General features: G+C 42.4%; 1 protein-coding gene across 1 annotated transcript in view; it reads right to left on the bottom strand.

Annotated features, from left to right (window-relative positions):
- LOC138284184 (aminopeptidase Ey-like) overlaps positions 1 to 20502 on the bottom strand; it is a 663484-nt gene extending 642982 nt beyond the window's left edge. The window contains exon 1 of the mRNA XM_069222683.1: positions 20404 to 20502. The gene's annotated coding sequence lies outside the window, so the exon portion shown is untranslated. The remainder of the gene's footprint in view (positions 1 to 20403) is intronic.
- Positions 20503 to 21734: the final 1232 nt, after the last annotated feature.

The following is a 21734-nucleotide window of genomic DNA, read 5'->3' as shown; positions in this document are numbered from 1 at the left end:
CTTCAGCTTTCTGATTCTATATAGATCATGCCAGGCAGTACTACACAAGGACATAAAATGAAATGTTGTAAATATATGTGTATAGGACTAATAACTGCATGTGTACTAATAATTATGGCAACAATTCTTGTAATGCATAGAGGGAATGAAAGGGACGCGAATGATGCTTCTACTTTTAAAACTACTACTGAACTAACTCCTTTGAAGAAACTCGAACAAGACGAAAAATATTTGCATGACAAGAAAGAGCTTTCGTCTAATGTCTTCTATCGCTTGCTGAATGAGTATGTTGAGACAATGGACGCGAAAGATTCTTATGTATGCACACAAATACCTACCTCAGTAATAGAAGGAGTAACATATCATAGCATGCCCCTTGCGTATGGAATAACATGCAGCTTGTTACTAACCAGATTTTACGGCCAGGGGTATATTCAATACTTCTATTCCAATCATGATGTCGTATTTTCATATGTCCCCATAATAGAGTACCTGAGTAAGGTAGCAAGAGATTATTATATAAAATTAGTTAGGGGTTTCTTTGAACCATTATCACCTTTTTCCACAGTTCACGCTCATAAAGAAAACCTTACATGCTACTTACCGTAGAGAAAAGCTTTTTAGATCACACTGAAGATAGAAGGAAAATGGTAAAGGAGAAATTAGAAAAATAATTACAAATAAGGACATCTGTAGATAACTATGCTTTTGCCGCAACAAAGACACAAGGGAAACTAGCTTTAGATGCAATACATATAGAGAAGCTTTGTATATATAGACCTAAATCATACTATGACACAATCTTTGTAGGAACGAGTGAATGTAAACACGTGTTTTTATTCCAGAGTAAATGGACGTTCATGTTAAATGGCCTAGATCCAGCTACTCCAGGAGTATACTATATTTGTGGACTCAATGCCTATTATCGTCTTCCAAAAGGATGGAATGGGAGATGTTATTTGGGAATAGTATTTCCAAAGATTTTTCAACTGGACGACTTAAAGAAATTTCCAAAGCTGTCTGAATTACATCGTATTCAGAAAAGGGAGACAGCTTCTGGTGTGGTAGGAGATATATTTGGAGCAATGATTCCTTCCGTAGGAGTTATATTGAATTCAATCAAAATACGAAAGTTGTCTACTATTGTGGATAACATGCTGACAAAATTCTCAGGAGCCATGATCCTGATTGATGCTGAACTTGCTGCAGAAAGAGCTATGACTCTTCAAAACCGGCTTGCTTTAGACATTCTTTTAGCAAAGAATGGCGGCGTCTGCAAAATTCTTAGTGCACGTCACTGTTGTTCATATATACCAGACAACAGTAGACAAATTAGAAGTATGCTTACAAATTTAACTAACGATAGTGCAGATTTGAAAGAATTGAAAGAACCAGGAGTATGGGAAAAGGTTGGAAAAGGATTTGCTTCCGTGGGAAATTGGCTCAGCAACATTTGGAACGGAATATTACTGAAAATAGTAAAGGGATATTAATAATATTAATTTGTTTAATAGGTATTTGGGGAATATGGAAAGCTATTAAAATATTGAAATCAAGAAACAAGAGGAGAAGAGAAAAGAAAGAAAAAAATAAAATAGTAGAAATCTACAGGGAAAAATCAAAGGGAACAAAAAGGAAGAGGAAGATGACTGAAATGCCAAATTACTAAAACAGAATTTTAATGAAATAAAATTTGTGGTGGAAGATTTAATGGGATGACATCATTAGTCATCAGAGGAGGGATTGATGAAGCAGAAAAAGAAAGTCTAACAAATATTCATATATCATGTAACAAAATCGTAAAAGGCAATGTGATTTTAGCAAAGAAAAATAATTTATGTGGAAAATGTGCCCACAAAGTAGTTCGCCATTATTATAAACAAGCTTAATTAATCATGAAGAATCGACAATGTAGTAATCCGTCATAATTGCAGATGTATTTTATGGTTTTCTTGTTAAAACTGTTATATGCTTAGCTTAAATTAAGCAGAGGCTTTGGCCTAGTTGCCTGGTCTCAAATTTAACTGCGTGGTTTTCACTTGTATTAACAAAGATGCGTTTTAACTTTAAAAGCTGTATTTGTCCAGTAGAAATGACTAACACACTTATCTCAAGGTTTTGTGCTAGGCAAGTTTCATCCCCTTTGAAGCAAGGTCAGTTTCTGCAGGTGCAGACAATAAAGACACTGATACAGAAATAATTGGCAAACTTTGTTACTACTTGTGTTCCAAAACTCCAAGGACACCTTATGCATAAATGAGTGCTAAGAGAAAGACACTATTCATTGGTCAAAGAGAAACCACCCTATAGACACTCCAATGGAAGACCCTGAAGAAATTGGAACGTTTCTTACTTAAACCCACGGACAAAGAGAAGTCAGCCATTTTCTTTGATGCCATTTTGAAGCAAGATTCAAGAAGCCATTTTGACGACACTTTGATGCTTTTTCTCTATCCCAGAGAGAGAGACTTAAGAATTCTCACCCTAGAGACTTTAACTTTAACTTTACCCCGTCTTCCCTATACGGTAACTTTTGCCCCATTTTCCTTGTTGCTGCAAGGAAACTTGCCTTAAACTTTGCTCCTTTGAAGTCTGCCCCATGCTGATCGAACCGGTACCTGAAGGGCGAAGACTTTTCCTTGAATGCTGATTGTATTTGGTAATTATAAAAGGATAATTTGTATTATGCATTGTGTTTTCCTTCTTAGGTACCAACTGCTTATTTTGACAGAGCCCATGCTAGAAGTTTTTCTAAATTTGTGTTGACTAAATTCGTTTTGCATGAAGCCCCACATGCCAATGCTAATCAGAGGTTAGTTGAGGTATTCAATTGATGCACCATGATGAATTGAAATCTTGTTATGCTGACCGATGTATGCAATTAGTCAAATTCAGTTACTCTTATTAGTGATTTGCATTGCTATAACCGGTTGCATTATAATCCAAATTTTGCGTAGATTGCGTTTCTTCTGTCGTTATGGACAGCTAGTAATGTTCGTATACGTATATCATTTGATTTTGACACTTACTTATATTGTATTAGCTTTGTTAATATAGGGAAATAAACTCATTAACTTTTAATAAACAGGTGTGGTTATTCATGACTGAAAGGTCATGGGGTGTCAAATTACTGATTTTCTGTTTAACTAATTTGTTGATTGATTACTAATCGAGTATTGGTTATTGATTGTAAAGGATTATTGATTATTGATTTGAGGGATCCGACTATTCTTGGATGAGGAGAACTCTACTCGGTCAAAAGATTCACCGACCTCCGGCGTGTCCAAGTATAAGTAATTTATAAGGCCTGGACGCGCTATCACACTGACCTGGCTAAAAATTAGTATTCTTAACACTTCTGCAGGGCAAAAAAATGCATGGGCCCAAAAAGGACTTTGTTCCATATTACACCAAAAGCCCAGATTATAATTCTGCAGGGATTGTAGTTATCACATATTGCAGATAAGACTACCACCAGTAAAACATACAGCTGGGCATCATCAAGAAGTCTTCAATCAATGCTGATAAATGACAGCAAATCACTGTCCTGCAGCCAAGCAAACAACAAGCATTGACAAAGCTAATAGTTTTTTTTAGCTTGGAGAATTATTGTTTTGTTCATGAATGTCATGAAGTTTACAAACTTTATTGTTGGGGAAGCTGCCCCCCTCATCAATGAAAAATAACATTGATGATAGGCAAACAGTTTTTTGCCTCAAAAAAGCACATGTTACCATAATAGCCCTTAGAACTGAAGGGAACTACTTTGTGTGTTGATTTAGTCCTTGTGAAAGGGCAGAATGGCCTTACACACAGTGAAGTCAGTGAATGGCTGAAGTGGGTGGACACACTGCCCCATGAGGTATGGTGAAGTGGGTATAAGAAAAATGTTAGTTGACTAAAGACTAATGGAGGAAGTCTGTCTGAAAACACCGATAGGTATTTTTTACACAAATTCTTGATAAAATGAAAAAACTTGGCTAACACCAGACCTAACAAAATTAAATCAGTCTGGCTGTTTTTTTTAAGTCTTTACTACAAATAGACAGAGACGGTTGAAACGATAGATAGAGAGGCTTGCAGAGGCAGATTGATAGAGAGAACTGTCTTGATAGATAGTGTTTATAGCTAGATAGAAAAATTCCTAGCTTGGTAGGCAGCTAGCTAGACAGTTGCATAGCTAGAAATGGTTCCATAGACCGACGGACAGGCTGCATTCATAGAGATAGATAGACAGATTGATCTGCAAAGATAGATGTAGATAGGATTGCAAAGCCAGAAATAGATAGCTAGATAAATAACTTGGTAGATAGGCAGATAGACAGAACATGCAGCCTAAATTGGTTTACACGTATAACTGTCGCCATCAAATAATATATGTACCAACAGGGCACACAGAAGAGCAGTTGTAACTGCACGTCATAAAGAACAGTCTCAAATGGACACAATCTAGTATGCTGTGAAAAAGCAGCAGTCAGATAAATAAAAACCTCTCCTAATAGAATTTACAACAGCATTAGCAGGAGACAGGAACTGATAAAATGGTTCTTTGCTGCTATCACATCAGGCTTTAGGCACAAAGGCAACACTGAAGTAATAATAAAGACAAAAACATTGGCACTGAAGGGAAATACCACGTGCGGCTGTGGTCCTTGCGAAAAAGCAAAATCTAGAAATGTAGCTAGTGGCTGATGTAGGCTATTTCACTGCCCATGATGTATGCTGTAGTGGGCTGAAGAAAATGTGAATGTCACAATAACAGACCAAGGAATGAAGAGAGCTGATAAAAGCCCCTTAAAACAGTATATTATACATATCATGTTAGAAATATCAATAAGTCTTGGCTAACCTAAAAAAGTGGATGTATCTTCCCTTTTGGTTTACAGGGGGAGCTTGAAAGAGAAAAAAGAAAACAGCCCACCCAATTGAGCAAGCGAGTATGCCTTAGGAACTCCTTTGGTGGCCCAGCATGACACCTTGCCAGTACTCACCCAGGATAAAACTAGCAAAGAGCACGGTTGTATATTACAATAGTGAAAATGCAGTCTGCCAGCTGTTGTACTGAAGCACTTACAGGATTTATTATGGCAAACCTCCTGGACTGTAAATAGACATAGAGATGACAGAGAGCCTGCATATCTACAGCTTAATGTGGCTGCTGTGATTTCGTTTTAAAACTGGTTGCGGACTGTTACATATGCATGCTCCAAAATCACCATAAGAATGCAGACTCATTAGTTTCACAGCTCATATGTGGAAGATCCACGTATATATCTCATAGCTCCTGCTTGAAACACTTATCCAGTAGGTATTAATGCAAACAGGGGCGGCTGGTGTTCAAGGGCTAAGGGGCTGCGCCCCTAGCCTTTTCTGGCCTCTCTAGTGAAGCAAATATTTAATTACATGATGAAAGTAAAACATTTTCTGCACAACATTTTCTGCACAACAGCCCGGCACACCCTCTCCCAGAGTTGCTGATGCTCCCAGAGGCTGTACCCAGACCCGGGCCTGCCGCCTGCTGCCAAGGTAGAGGGCAGGTGGCACTGAACATAAAACACCAATGCAGCCACCTCCACCTCAGGAAAATGGTGCAGGGCTACACCTCTTCACGGCAGCACCGTCTGCAAGGAAGGCGGCTGCCAGTGGTGGTTGGGGACCTGGCACTGCCCCTCCCATGCTTCGACATGACGCTGGGGACTTGGGGGTAGGAAGAGGTCAGAAAGGAAAAAAAGGAAGAAAGGAAAAAAAAGTAAGTAAAGCAAAAAACGTAAAAAGTAATAAAGTTGCAAAAAAACACAAAAAAAATTAGGAAAAAAGTAAAAATATAAAAACACAAAGATAAAAGGTAACATGATATACAAAAATTAAGGCAAAATAAGTTTTGAAAGTGTGGCAAGGAACAGATAGAAAAGGTATAAAAGTAAGCACCATAATAAACCAAGAAACAAGATGGCCACGCCCATGAGAACCGCGTGGTGCCATTTGTGCGAGAATTCCAAAACGAGGACATACTTTGCTTTGCCAGTGACGTTAAACATCATGAAAACGGGCACAGCAAGAAACTCTGCCTGATAGTTTTTTAACAACTTCGCGTAGTTCCGTGTTGCGCAGCTACGCGAACTCCGCCCAGGCTTTGTGAAATTGGCAGTTTAAAAATGCACTACAGGCTGCAATGAAAGGCCTAAGACATGTTTTAATTTACAGGCCCAGAGCACCTGTTGTACCACATACAAGGGAATTACAAGTAAATAAAATGTACCAATCAGGTGTATGCCAATTGTACCATGTTTTAAGGGGGAGATCACAAGCACTTTACCACAGGCTAGCAGTGATGAAGTGCACAGAATCCTAAAAGCCAACAAAAATTGGTTTAGAAAACAGGAAAAGTCTAACACAGGGGATACGTGAGCAACAACTAGGTTAGAAAAAAAATTCAAAAAGTTGAGAGATCTCATTCGGTTTGTGTTGTATCGTCATTTCAAAATGGAAAGGATAATACATCCCAGGGAGCACCTTCTATCAAGTGATTGGATGGTATGTCTGGATTTGAAAGATGTATATCTCATGGTCTCACAGGAAAGTACCCCAGTTCATTTGGCAGGATCAGGCATACAGAATCACATATTTTCTCCTTGGTCTAACCTCTGCGCCTTGGTGTTTCACCAAAATCTGGAAGCCTTTAATGGCAACTCTAAGGATAGGGTGTCTTTGTATGGTAATGTACCTGGATGACATGAATTTCCTGAATGCGGATCGGGAAGTATTAATGAAACTGGTCCAAATGGCAACATAATTAATTAAGGATTTGGATTTTTAATAAATTGGGAGAAATCAGACTTGATGCCCTTCCAGTGAATGGATTTCCCAGGGCTCTTGGTGGATACAAAAAGGTTTACTACACCTCTAAATTGAAGACTACCAGGTAGCAGTTTAGGTTCATTAAGAGTCTCCAGGTAGTGTCCCCTCAGCAGCTCTCAAGACTGGACGTTCTTTTGTCTGCCTCAATTCCAGTGATTTTTTCTTTTGCTGTGGCCAGTACTTGGCTGGAGGAAAGGTGGTCAACGAGGGAGTTGCAATTGCAAATACATTTTTAGAGATTCTCACATGTGAGAGAGATCAAGTTTTATTAATACATTAGTGGCCTAAAAGGAGCATATGGCAGTTCATATATCTGTAGTTAAAATGCTTAACTGAGAAAAATAATGTAGAAATTAAAATGTGCAGATTTAAATTGTAGTGGATATTTGTGCCTACCAATCTTATTTTGACGCCATGTTTCACATGAATATATTTTGCATTTATTAATGTTTGAATTATTAAAAAATGTTAACCTGAAAGTCTGAAAGTATTCACTTTATGTAGAAACAGGAGAAATACAATGTATTATGAGTATTAATTGAAAATGAACTAAACACACTTGCATTGATACAAATTAACTTCATAATGAATTATGTGTTAGAAGAATAAGTGCACATTTCAAAACTGCTTTGACATAACATGAATGATGTTTTAGATAAATAATTTTCTTTGCATATTTGATTTGAACTTTAACATGTGCAATAGGTTTTATTAATGTATTAAGTGTATTAATGTGCATTTGGGTTTCTTAACTTGACTAGATCTTAATATTGATTTTGCAAGCAGTCATGGAAAATATTACTTGTTCATTCTGTCTCCTCTGACTTCAATTATTTCCCCTAGGCAGCAAATGTAATGTTGAATGTTCTATTGTATTTCAGCAGAAGAGATATATTTCAACTGCAATAATGTAACAATATTTGTTCTCACTGTTGATGGAGCAGAAAGTCATAGCACTCATGTGAAAGAATATTAGCTTAGTTTATTGTGGATTGTGTGAAAGGAACTGCAAGTAGCAGATTATTAGAAAATATAATATTTTGGCACAACCCTGTAACCGGAGGAAGATGACAACGTATGTTTCTATTAGTTTTGCTTTTCTCTGCATGTATTAACCCGTTACCACACATGCAAGTCTCAATTTTGCTAAGTGTTAAGAATGGCCCAGCTCTGAAATTATTTGTTGAAAATGTATTTTGATGATTTACTGATGTCACTATCATCTGCTTTGAAATCTGGTAATAATGTTCATATTCTATTGTTGCTAATTTACATAATTCATTTGGAGTGTCTAACAGTATTGATGTTTAGTAGGTTGAATCTTTTTGGTCACCCAATGGTTTTCATGTATGTTTATAACTTAGTTTTGCGCACCATTTATGTGACATTGATTTTGCGATTGTAATAAAACTTTGAAACTTTATTCGGTTTGAAGTTTGATTTTGAGTTAAATTGTTTATGATGTCCAGAAATGTTATGTATTATGTCGTTGATTTGTAAATGAATGTTTCTGACTACACACTGGGGAGCTGAAGTTCAGTGACCAGCGTATGTGCTCTGACACCTAACAGTGTGTACCAGTGGGTACAAATTGACTAATCCCTGACTGGCAAGGTTAAATTACATGAATGCCCCTAGTAAGAGGTACTTAGAGTCCCTAGTGCCTGTAAGTTAAGGTGCATTTAGTGGCCTGCAATGCTGTTTACCCCACCACTAACATTGCAGGTAAAGATGTGGCAGTAGGCCTGTCCTGCAGCCTGGTTGGCAAGTAAAAAGAAATTCTCATTGGAAATCCTTTTCGGAAAATTTAACTTACCTGTACATGCCTAGTATATGGTACTCAGGGTATCTAGGTCCTATAGCTTAAAGTGTCTCTAGTGGAAACTAGAACTCTTACATGTGCACAACAGCAGTGGCAAATAAAAAAATTACAGTTAAATCCCTTTCAAATTAACGCATTTGAAAGGCCCAAACCTCCCTATTTACTACCTACGTGTCACCCCTATAGTCTATCCTAAGTGCCCAGAGGGTGAAGTGCATGGATCTAAATAGTGGGCCATGTATATATTGTGTTTCACATGCCCTGGTAGGGGGAAATCTCCAAAGATGTTTATCCCTATTAGAAAGCTGGTAGCAACATTGGTTAATATTGGGTAGGTTTTATTAATTCTAATAAAGTGTAACTTTCCAATGGAACTAGCCAGTGAAATGTTTCAAAGTGTCAAATTAATAGTTACAGTAAATCCAACTTATTGCTAAAGTCGGATTTAACATAACTATTTTAGAAAAGTAGCTTTAGAAGCTTTACTGTTCGATGCTGCCTAAAAGGCCACTGGTAGCCTTTTATGATTGGCCCAGCAGCGTAAAGCTGCCAGGCCTGCCCTGTGAGTTAGGTGTTAAGCGTTCCCAAGAACTAAGAAGAAAGGAGCCATCTGCTGGGAGTTTTCCTTTTCCTGTAGCAGGGTGGCTGGGGCGGGGCAAGCGCCCAATTCACACTTCAAAGGCATGTTGCCCTACAAAGACAATAATGTCATGTGAGATGTCATCAGTGATGTCATAGAACATGCCATGAGTGATGTATTATGTGCGGTTACAAGCAATGCATGGCAGGGGCACAAGTTATAGTTAAGTCTGCTGACTAGAACTTTTTAATTTCTGCTTTTTTTTAAAGTTCAAAACATTGTTGTCACTGACATATTCTCCTAAGTATAACATTACTTTATCCTTTGTATTCTTCAGTGAATTTCTAGGGTTTTCGCAGTGTAAAGTAATACTTTATTACAGTACGTAAAGCCAATCCTCCGCCAAACATGGCCTTCAAACATTTGCGACGGAGCTTTGGCCTTAGGGCCTGGCCTACAGCCAGGCATTGAGGCAAACTCTCCAGAGGCAGCCAACCCCAGGCTATGCACGGCCCATGGCCGTGCACAGCAGAACATTGGCAACAGGCCTGGTTCTGTCACCAACCGATCTGGAGATACCTGACCCCACTGCAGGAAGCCAACTTCACGCTGCACATGGACTTTTGTTGTGCATGGCAGTCAGGCCCTGCTTTCAACTTCACGCAGGCAGCCACCTGGAGGCAACACAGCCTAAGCAGCACACAGCCTTTGTTCACGCCTGCCATCTGGTTAGCCAAAGGGCCTTTGTTGCAGCCAGGCCCTGCTTTCAGCTCCCCACAGGCAGGCAAACCCATGATAAACACAGCCTTTGGCTATGCACAGCAGTGGGTTGATCATAGGGCTTGGTTAGCTTTCGGGCCCTGGGGACTCCAACCCCTGGTGCAAAAACATATCAATTTAGGGGAGGGGTGTGCAGCCTCCTCCCTAATCCTTAATTGTACACATGGGGATCCCATTCCCCAGGACCAAATGCAATTAACCGGGAGTGGACAGCAAGCAGCCTCCTACCCTGACCCTTAGTAGGCCCCGGGGCCACATGCCCGAGGCCACATACAATAAGAATCGGAGGGGCTAAGTTGTACCCCTCCCAAAGGCTTCTAGGGTGCCTGGGAACTCCATCCCATGGGGCAAAATCTAAGGGGAACGGGCGTGCAGCCCCACTCCCAAGCTTTATTAGACATCGAGGAGCCCATCACCTGGGGCCGGTTCAATAAAAAAGGGGATGGGGCCATGTGTCCCCCCCAGAGCCTCGTTAGGTCCTGGTAACCACAACCCGCAAGGCCTAATTTTTTTAAAGAGTAGTGAGGCTGCGCGCTCCCCTTCCCAAGCCTCATTAGACCCTGGGAAATCCATCCCTCAGGACCACATGTTTTCTTTAAAAGGGTGAAGGCCCGGTAGTCTCTTTCCCAGGCCTCATTAAGACCTAGGACCCCATCCCCTAGGGACTTGAGTATTTTAAAGGGAAGGGCGCCACATGTACCCCCTTCCTGAGTGTCATTAGGCCATCCACCAGGACCGCAAGTATTTTAAAGGACAGGGCATATTTCTACCCTCCCCGGGCCTCATTGGACCCTGGGGACCCCATCCCCTGGCCTTTTTTGTTAATTAGAGGGGAGGGGGGCATGTGCCCCTCTGAGCCATTAGAAGGCCCTGAATACCCCACCCCACCCAGGGTCACTACTTTACTTAAAGGGGAGGGGGTGTTCAGTCCCCCTCCCTGAACTGTTTATGGCCCCATAACTCCATCCTCAGTGGTCTGTATTAATAAAAGGTGAGTGCCCAGCCATAGCACCCACCATACAAATGGTGGAGGCTGCCGGTGGAGCCCCAGGACCCCTGTGGCCCCAGCCAGCTGCTAACATGCTACAGGAGCCAGCATTGCTCACGCCCAGAGGAAGCAGCTTTCAAAGCTGCTCTCTCCAGGTGGGACCAATATCTTGATCTGTTTCCCTGCCCACATCAGTTTGGGCAGGGTTACAGATCACAAGTCTACTCCCAGCCAGGAGGAGCATTTTTAAAGCTCCAGCCAGCTGGGAGCAGACTTTATGTTTGCTCCCGTTTGGCAGGAGTTTCACAAATGCTCCCACCAGGTGAAAGCAAAAACAAAATTCCCTGCCCGCACTCCCGAGACACAGTATGTGAGCCGGTCAAAGAAGATGGGGATCCTGCAACCATTAATGGCTCAGGGAGGGGGGCCATGAGGCCCATCTCCTTTTTTTTAATAGTTGCGTCCCTGTGGGATGGCATACCCTGTGTATTTCAAAGGCTTGAGGAGGGGGCCCACGCAGGCCATTTCTGTTTTGGCACAGGGATGGGTTCTCTTTTGCCCATAATGGCTGAGAGAGGAACCCGGTAGAATGTACCTCTGTTTATAAAATAAAACACTCACTATTGCACCATAGGTCCATGCATGTGAGGCAATCCTGTAATTACACTGTCATCAAGGTATCCACCTGGCCCATCCATCTACTTATCCGTCATCCATGCCTGCATGCAGTGTTTTTTATAAACAGAGGAACAGATTCCAGATAGGTGTATATATTTCATTTTAAAACCAGATTGCATGATTGGTATGCACTTCATACTTATGTACGGAGTGGTCTCAGGGAGTGTGATATATGTCCATGATGACACCACAGGGAAGGGTGTAGACCATAAGAGGAAGTTAGAGGCATTCAACCCCTCATATACTTCTCAACTTCTTTCTCAGATTTAAATCAATCCAACTGGGGGTATATTAAAGTAGTTACAGCCACCAAACAGGTATCTATAATCCACAAATAAAACCCCTCCATCTTCTATTCACTTGAAATATATGCTTTACATTGTTTAGTGCTCCCATGTAAATCACTGGTAGCAACATGCCTCATTCCATAGCAGAACTGGAAGGAACCCAATCATTAAACATTCCACCAAGGCAGTGCTTCATTTGTGCTTGTTGTTTCTGGTGCTGAGCACCGGCACTTATTTTTTAGGGCCGGGGCTTATTCTTCTGCCTCAAGCATTTGGTGCGAGCAAAAGACACATATAGGGAAGACGGAGGAAGGGAAAAACGAAAAAGCGTCACAAAGGAAGAAAGTAGAAATCTGCAGGACTGAGCTGAAGGGGCAGGGCGTGGCCTTAAATGGATTGAAGAGGCCCGAGATGGCTTCAGGATTACGGCGCCTCATTATTCTGTTTTCACACATTTAAATGCAGCAATCGCATGTTTAAGAGGAGGGCTTTGGACACCAGCACCTTTTTATTTACAAAGTAAGCACTGCACCAAGGTGCAACCCCGGTAATGAAGGTTTTCGAAAAGTGTTTGCTTTCCTCGTAAGAACATCTAGTTAGTCCATGTAATAGGGCAAGGTTCTCTATTTTGGATATGGTTTGTCTTGTGTGTCATGCTTGATGAATAATTCCTGCTCTTCAGTGAGCTGGGAGTCAGAGATGGTTTCCTGGTCGGTATCTCAGCTCATCAAGGCCACCTCTGCCATGAAACATGGTAAATTAGCTATCATTTACATAATAACTTCACTCAATTATTTATCATGTTTCCAAATTCTGGTCACTATCTATATTTCAGACCATCCCAGGGGTATTATCCATCTATTGGTATTACAAACCTCCCTTCCCTGAACCAACATTAATCCATTCTGGGTTTTGTTACAACTATCCTGTTACCTGAAGAGCTCCTGTCTCTCTCTATCACCTGCATTCCCAATTTTCCCCTGCTTCCTCTTGTGTGGTATACAAGGTGGCCTCAACAGGAATCGAGGAAGGCTTGAATTTGCAGTGAGACCAGGTATTCGCCTTAGGTTTGACAGCACCAAAGGGAAATCTCAATTCCGCTGTTTTGAATAGAGGCCCATGGGAAGGTTTGCAGTGAGGTTTAAAGGAATGTTTTAAAAAAGATGGTTGAGTTTTTGGTAGAAATTTCACCAGGATTAGGCCTGGGAAATGGATTTCTCAAACACTCACAATTGCAGAGGATAAGAATGTCACCTCACCAACTCCTTAAAAAATTCACTAACCTCATAGAACATCTAAGAAAAGAAAGAACTCTGACTGGCTTGGTGGCAAAGATGCCTGAAGCACTCTAATTAAATTGAACTGCTCTCAAACGGTCGTCCAACTACCCTCTTGTTAATTGCGAAGAGACGTTTTGCTAAAATGTTAGGGTATAACATGCCATAGCCATCTTTGTTAAATTATTAACCTGGAACTGTTGCCTCATAGCTTGACAGGGTTTGCAGTTTGGTAGCAAAAAAGTGCATTTATAAAATTGAATTTTTTTGCAAGACCCTCATTCTTGTGTAAATAGTTTTGAAGGCTATTTGCTTCAAGTTTTTTTGTTTTACATAATATAATACTTCCACCTGCCTGTTTGGCAAAGGCCGCCCCCAAAGGGGGCTTGAAGGGCTGGCGCATTAACGGCCGCCGGGGACCAGGAAATTACCCGTTTTAGCTGCCTTAGCGGCAAACCAACAAAGGAAGGGGTATCCTTCTTCTTCCCCGCCCATTCAGGAGGAAGAAAGGTGCCCCAAGGGTGGCACAAAGACATGGGGCCAATTAGAGCCCAGGAAGGGCAAGTAATGTTTTTAACCCCCCATGGGGGGGACATCACTACCCCCTCAGCTAAGACACTGAGGGTTAAAAGGGCTGCGCTGCCCCTGCAAAAGATACATTTGTGCAGGGATGGGCAGCGCACAGGAGCAGTGATATCAACTACAATATGTAACGCTCCCCAAATGGTTAACCATACTAACAGGAGTGACCTGGCCATAGAAAGTGTACCTCAACCACAGGGATAACCCCCCCCCAGCTCTCACCGAATAGGGTGATTGGAGAAGCAAGGGAATTATAAGGAGAAATGGAAGGCACTATAACAGATATCACACTTGTCTCATATAACGCATTATTAGCAAGGGCCGGGGGCGCCGAGCGCTTCACTGGGCTCGGGAAGCATAACCAGGGGTGGATCAAACCCTCTAGTATTGGTACACCTGTGCAGGAGAGAAATGTCCTGAATAAAACTGATAGGGACGAGGCAAAAATAGGTCGGTAGAAGCACCTGAGAGAAGTATAGAACGCAGCTAGTTCCGATAAGCCAGCTGGCCAGCAGAACTTAGTGGAGGAGCGGCAGCAAGAATGCTGAGTATCAGGGTCACCTGTGCTTGACGAGGACAACTACTGTTGGATATCTCCTCCTCTAGTCAGGCATATGGCACTGGGGAACCAAAGGAAGTGTCCCTGGCGCTGCAACATAACAGCCATAACAGTGATTCTGGGAGGCCTGACGGCCGGGACACTGAGCTACACAGCTGAGAGCCAGACAGGTAGCTGAGGATCTGCGCTGAAACGAAGACTAAGGAGCAAAAGAACGAAAGGGGGAGCCGCCTGGGGACGGCAGCCCCACAGGCGGTGTGGCGGTAAAAGGGGTATGTTGGTTGGTAAAGGAGGCACACCAGAGGGTGGTGTGTCAGAGGAAGGCCACTTACCTTGGGATGCCTTACGGCAGGGTAAATTGGCTGATGGGGGCGTAAGCGGAGCACGGCACTTGCAGCCCAGACCTGCCGGTTGGCAGGGCACAAAATGGACAGACAAGGTAGCGAGTTGAGCCTAACAGCAGTAAGAGGGTACCCCCCTCACAATCAGAGAAGGAACCAACAAAAGACCAACAAAACTTTGTGACCCCAAAAAAGCGGCATGGGGGATGGCCTCAACGACAAAAGATGTCAGGAATATGACAAGCAAATGACAAGTACTTGATTGATATATGGCAGAGATGATTTAGGACATGTCAACCACTGACGTTTATGACCTGTCATGCAGTGAAGTTTTATGATCCCGTCAAAATGATTTATGCATGGCAGAGATGATGTATCACATACTGACCGTGAGTTATGACATGTCTCCTAATCATGATTTATGATCATGTCAAGAACAATGGGTGTGGCACTCACGATAATTTATGACACTGTAATAACGTTTTATGTCCTTCTCATTGTGATTTATGACTGATTACTGTGATTTATGAGGTCAATGATGTAAAGCGGGAATCCATGCATGTAATAAAACTGCGGCCAAGTATTTCCACTGAAAAAGGCAGCCACACTGCAGTTGTAAGTTTATTAATGGATGTATATGTGAAATTGCACAGATTGGAGTGGGCCAAGTGCGGGAGTTATGGCAAAGGCCGCCCCCAAAGGGGGCTTGAAGGGCCGGCGCATTAACGGCCACCGGGGACCCGGAAATTACCAGTTTTAGCTGCGTCAGCGGCAAACCAACAAAGGGAGGGGTATCCTTCTCCTCCCCCCCCATTCAGGAGGAAGAAAGGTGCGCCAAGGGTGGCACAAAGACACGGGCCAATGAGAGCCCAGGAAGGGCAAGTAATGTTTTTGAACCCCCCTATGGGGGGGGACATCACTACCCCCTCAGCTGAGACACTGAGGGTTAAAAGGGCTGCGCTGCCCCTGCAAAAGATACATTTGTGCAGGAATGGGCAGCACACAGGAGACTCAAGACCCACCCACTCACACCAGCATTGTCGCAGGGCTGAGAGGGCAGGCGAGTGGCGGTAAAAGGGATATGTTGGTTGGTAAAGGAGGCACACCGGAGGTCGGTGTGTCAGAGGAAGGCCACTTACCTTGGGATGCCTTAGGCAGGGTAAGTAGGCTGATGGGGGAGTAAGCGGAGCACGGCACTTGCAGCCCAGACCCTCCGGTTGGCAGGGCAGAAAATGGACAGACAAGGTAGCGAGTTGAGCCTAACAGCAGTAAGAGGCTACCCCCCTCACAATCAGAGAAGGAACCAACAAAAGACCAACAAAACTTTATGACCCCCAAAAAGCGGCATGGAGGATGGCCTCAACGACAAAAGATGTCAGGAATATGACAAGCAAATTACAAGGACTTGATTGATATATGGCAGAGATGATTTAGGACATGTCAACCACTGACGTTTATGACCTGTCATGCAGTGAAGTTTTATGATCCCATCAAAATGATTTATGCATCGCAGAGATGATGTATCACATACTGACCGTGAGTTATGACATGTCTCCTAATCATGATTTATGATCATGTCAAGAACAATGGGTGTGGCACTCACGATAATTTATGACACTGTAATAGTGTTTTATGTCCTTCTCATTGTGATTTATGACTGATTACTGTGATTTATGAGGTCAATGATGTGAAGCGGGAATCCCTGCATGTAATAAAACTGCGGCCAAGTATTTCCACTGAAAAAGGCAGCCACACTGCAGTTGTAAGTTTATTAATGGATGTATATGTGAAATTGCACAGATTGGAGTGGGCCAAGTGCGGGAGTTAAGAAAATTGTAACTTACCACCATTCTAGAAACTTTTCAAATGGGATCTAAATGTGTGTACTGTTGTCCCAGTGTCCCAAGGCCAAATTACTGTTTTCATCCGCTTCTTTCTTATTGTGAGCAAGCGTAACACTTACAGACTTTTGTCGAACTTCTATGTTATTGTGAGCAATCTCCAAATGATGTCTGGCTGCTGTGTGAATAGAGTGCGACTGGCGGAATTTTTGCGGTCTCTCTATCATTCCGTGAAGCAGACAGTGCTGCTGTGGAAGGTGCTTTCTTGTTACCGACAAAGCTCTGCGTTCTAGTGTTCTTTCTTCTTAGTGTGCACTTAGGCTGCAAGCCACTTCCTGTTTGTTCAGCCCTACGTTTTGAATGAAGCGAATTCACACATACAGTGGCTGCTTGTGACACCGCATACTTTGTTAGTCAATCGCGGTTGCAGTGCACCAAGTTTTCGCAATTACAGCTGCTGCTCGTGGTGCTACATATGTTGTTTTCTTATTTTTGGGACAACAGCAGCTTGTTTCATCCGCTTCCCATTTTGTGGGTGTGTTTCCTGCTTGTGTGGTATCAGCTGGGGGTGTTCACATTTTATCGCAAGTCCCAGCATCGACTGCTCTCCTATTTTTAAGATCAGTGCAAGCTTACTTACTAGGAGAAATGCTCTTCCTCGACCACTGCCATTTTCTGGGCCAAGAGTGATACTTGGGAAGTCAGTCAGTTCAGTGCTTAATTTGTAAATAAAGAGGTGCCGGTTCCCAAAGCCCTCCTCTTAAACACGCGGCTGTTGCAATTAAATGTGTGAACCCGGAATACTGAGACAGCGTAATCCTGAAGACATCTCGGGCCTCTTCAATCCATTTAAAGCAACTCCTTGCCCCTTCAGCTCACTCTTGCAGCTTTCTGCTTTCTCCCTTTGTGACGCTTTTTCGTTTTTCCCTTACTCCGTCTTCCCCATATGAGTCTTTTGCTTGCAGCAAATGCTTGAGGCAGAGGAGCAAGCCCCGGCCCTCAAAAATAAGTGCCGGAAACAACAAGCACAAATTAAGCACTGAGTCAGTTAACACATCGGTCACAGCATCCCAGCTAAAAAGGCTGTTCTATGGAAATGCGAGGCTGTTAAAAGCAGCCAGCTGAAGGCAAAGGTGAGGACCCCCTTAACTGTGAAAACAAAGGCAGCATGTAGAGTAGCCCGAGAGCCCTGCAGCCCTTCCTTACCACACCGTGTGCGTACCTCAAGATTCCGAGCTCACTTACTATACTTGTATGCTCCAATCATTCTGTGTGTGTGTGTGTGTCACTGATATGTGGAATACCAAAAATAGCAGTGCAATCGGCTGCTGGTACGGGACAGGTGCTTGGAGCCATTCATGAAACCAACTTGTGTCATTCTGCTAAGACAAACAGTGTGCAATGAGTAAGGCTCACAAAAACAAGTTAACCTATGGAAGTGGGCAACTGCTGCATATATATATACATATATATATATGACATACGCTAAAAATAGAAAACCACACAAGAGATTGCTGAGTGCTCCCGGACTAAGTTCCCGGACTGCTGTGTACAATACCAATAAAGTTTTCTGTCCTGCCACATGGAACAAGATTTAACCAGGCCGGGCAACGATCTGAAGAAGGCATTCAAGCACGGTAGTGTTTATAAGGTGGAAAACCTAGGATTTTTTGGGGCACGCTGTACAGCAGGTCCTCTCATGCGTGTGCCACGCCCTCCAATCCACAGCTGTTCCTCGATGCACTTGGACGTTTCCGGAAGACAGCACTAACTGACTGTCGAAAAGCCAACACATAACCACACACTGGCTTCATTAAACACACGGACCAGTGGACTATTTGCATGTACTGCAAGGTTTTGGGACTTCTGTCAGCATTAACTGGTGCAGGTACCGGGCTGCTGCTTCAGCTCAAGTGCATTCACAGCGAGAGTTGGTTGAAACCATTCACAATATGCAGATTCATGAAAACGAGAATCATATCATCTAAAACCGCTGCTGGACAAATCAATGGGTCTGCCCCTCGCCTATAAAGAAACCCAAAAAACTGTTAATCAGGGTCAGTGTCTCTATGCCCGTGTAATAAGTATTGCCAATTGTGGCTTTTTTGCCAATCACTTTCTGAATGGTGCAGCCAGCTACGGGTCCCACGACTCCTGTGTTTCTGAAACGAAAGTCAATGAGCAAAATGATATGTGCTGGATGAATTATCTGCATTGAAGCTAACAACTGGCACTAATCTAGGCAGCAATCCTTTCCACTGTTCATCTCTTCCAGTTTAAGCCAGTGCTCCATTTCATAAATTCATCATGATCAGGTTTAACACATGCAGTATTCTATTGTTCTCAAGAGTCTATGATTTGAGTGCTGTTGTTCATTCCCCGACTTTCTATAAAGTATTATCCTAGTAATCAGCCCAATAGCTGGCCATATTGGCTAGTAGAGACCTTTCACTTCTTTTTATGTCTAATTGGTAAGAAATAAATTGGTGCCATTTACTAAAGACAGATCAAAATTTGGAGCTAATATTGAGTAGTGCTTTACTGACATAATTTAATCAACCATCGATGTATTCTTAAAGGCTTCCTCGTTGATTTCCATATGTGTGTTAACATAAAATAAAAATTAAAAAAATGCTATGACACGGACAATGACAAAGCCAATAGATTTCGCATAGGTGAAACCTATTGGCATAGCCAATGCTTGTTTGTGATCGCTGCTGCTGTTTAATAAATACAATTTGCAGACACATTTCAAGCATACTGAAGTTTTCTTCAATCAGGGTTTCATGTGGTTTGGAAGGTTCAGTTGCCCATCTGTGAGTGGAATGCTCTGGGCTGTGTAGGAGTTTTGGCAGGAGACAAATGTAATACTTACCTATTGCGACATGCTTGAAATCCTAAATCAGACGCTATTGGGGCATAATCATTTTTCTGACTTGGGGAATCCGAGACAAGGAACGAAATTCCCATGAAAAGCAAAATCTAGCTAGCAACACACTGCATTCTAGTACCCTCGCAGATTGCCTCTTGTCAGTGGTTAATTTGTAAATAAAAACGAGCTGGTGCCCAAAGCCTTCCTGGCTGCTGCAATTAAATGTGCGAGTACAGAATACTGAAGCAGCGTAATCCCGAAGCCATCTCGGGCCTCTTCAATCATTTTACAACCTCCTCCTATACCCACAGCTCACTCCTGCATCTTTCTGTTTTGTCCCATTGTGACGCTTTTTCATTTTTCTCTTCCTCCGTCTTTCCCATATGTGTATTTTGCTCGCAGTAAATGATTGAGGCAGAAATATAAGTGCCGACACTCAAAAATAAGTGCTGGTGGTCCGGAAACAACAAGCACGATTTAAGCACTGCCTCTTGTTCAAGGCTGCACTATCTTAAAATCATCCACTAATTCAGAGACATTTCTGGTACAATGAAAGCACTTTGGACAGCGATAGCGCATGCGAACAAGTGCTCAGCTCTGCCAGAGCGGATGATTATGATACAGCCGCAGAGGAAATAACTTCAAACAGCTTCCTCCATGAAGAAAGATAGACAGTTCTATGCAGTTCGAGCGACAAACGTCTGTATTAGACAGAAGAGTAAAGCCCAGAAGTTCAATACAGTGCACTACAACAGCAATGGAGTGTAATAGGTACATTTACACATATCTGCTTGAAAAATCTGGATAACATTTGAATGCCCCTGACTATTTTATTCGATTGCTTTGAACTGGAGAGAAATTGAATCTTAGAATCTAATATACTCATCTTAGAATGCAATGAACTACCTGTTCCCACCACGTAGTCTGCCCATACTCACATCTCTAAAGGAGGAGACTGCTTGCAGAGCGCTCTTGTTCATGTGATATCACTCGGCTCCCTCTCAATGCCACATTCCCTAAAACATTCTTTTATTCCGACACTGGGGTGGCACCTTACCAACAATAATCACTGTCTTAGTTTGAATCTCCTATTACTGCTGGTAGGTTTTTCGTAAGCACCTCCCATGGGCAGGCGTGAATGACATTCCCTATGTTGCCAATAGCCCAGGGCAGTTTCAGACTCGAGTGGAACCTGGCACACAAAGATTTTCCGACTGGGAGTCTGGTTCAATAATTGAAGTACTCCCATTCTGTCTATCGTAATATTACCCAAATGAAAGAATCTCGATCTATGTAGCAGGCAGAAATTTGTATTGTCTCACTGACCATTAAACATAAAAATAATGTGAAATTATGGGTGGAGATTAAGGGCCAGATGTAGGTAGAAACCAATTTGTAAGTTGCAAATTGCGAGTCCTTCCGACTCGCAATTTGCAACTCGCAAATTGGTATGCAGAAAGGTGTCTCAGACACCTTCTGCTAATCGCTATGGGGTCGCAAAGACCCACCTCATAAATATTTATGAGGTGGGTCGCAGTTTGCGACCCCATAGCGAGTCTAGGCACTCACGGGGATGGTGGCCTGTTGGAGAAAGCAGACCACCATGTCCGTGACTGCTTTTAAATAAAGCAGTTTTTTTTTCTCTTTGCAGCCCGTTTTCCTTAAAGGAAAACGAGCTGCAAATAGGAAAAAATACCGAACCTTTTAGTTTCGTTTTTTTTCAGAGTAGGCAGTGGTCCATAGGACCACTGCCTGCTCTGAAAAAATATTTTTTAATGCATTCACAAAGGGGAAGGGGTCCCATAGATCTCTACCTGAACGTACTGTTATGTTTTTCGCTATTAACAAACATTTCCAGTATTAGGCCTTGAAAGTTGTGCCAGGTGCTGATGACCAGGCATGTTACTGGGAATGTCCTGCAACTATTTCTAGGGGTCCCTGTTAGAAATGGGGTCTTTGGTTGGCAGTCAGGTTATCCCCTGTACAAGCAAGGATCCTCACTCTTGTCAGGGTAACTCACACACAGTCCAAATTACCCTGTGCCCACCCTCTGGTAGCTTGGGACTGAGCAGTCACTCTTAACTTAGAAAGCAATGTGTAAAGTATTTGTGCAATAAATCATAAAATAACACCATATAGCACCACAAAAATACACCACACAGTGTTTAGAAAAATATATAATATTTATCTGGATAAATGCAGGTCAAAGTGATTAAAATGCAGTAAGTAAATGTTGAGATATCACTGAAAAGTGATATAAAGTGTCTTA

This window comes from Pleurodeles waltl, chromosome 3_1, assembly GCF_031143425.1.
Source record: "Pleurodeles waltl isolate 20211129_DDA chromosome 3_1, aPleWal1.hap1.20221129, whole genome shotgun sequence".
Taxonomy (NCBI): Eukaryota; Metazoa; Chordata; class Amphibia; order Caudata; family Salamandridae; genus Pleurodeles; species Pleurodeles waltl.
The sequence above is the reverse complement of the archived record's forward strand: the minus strand, read 5'-3'. Positions and strand labels throughout refer to the sequence as shown.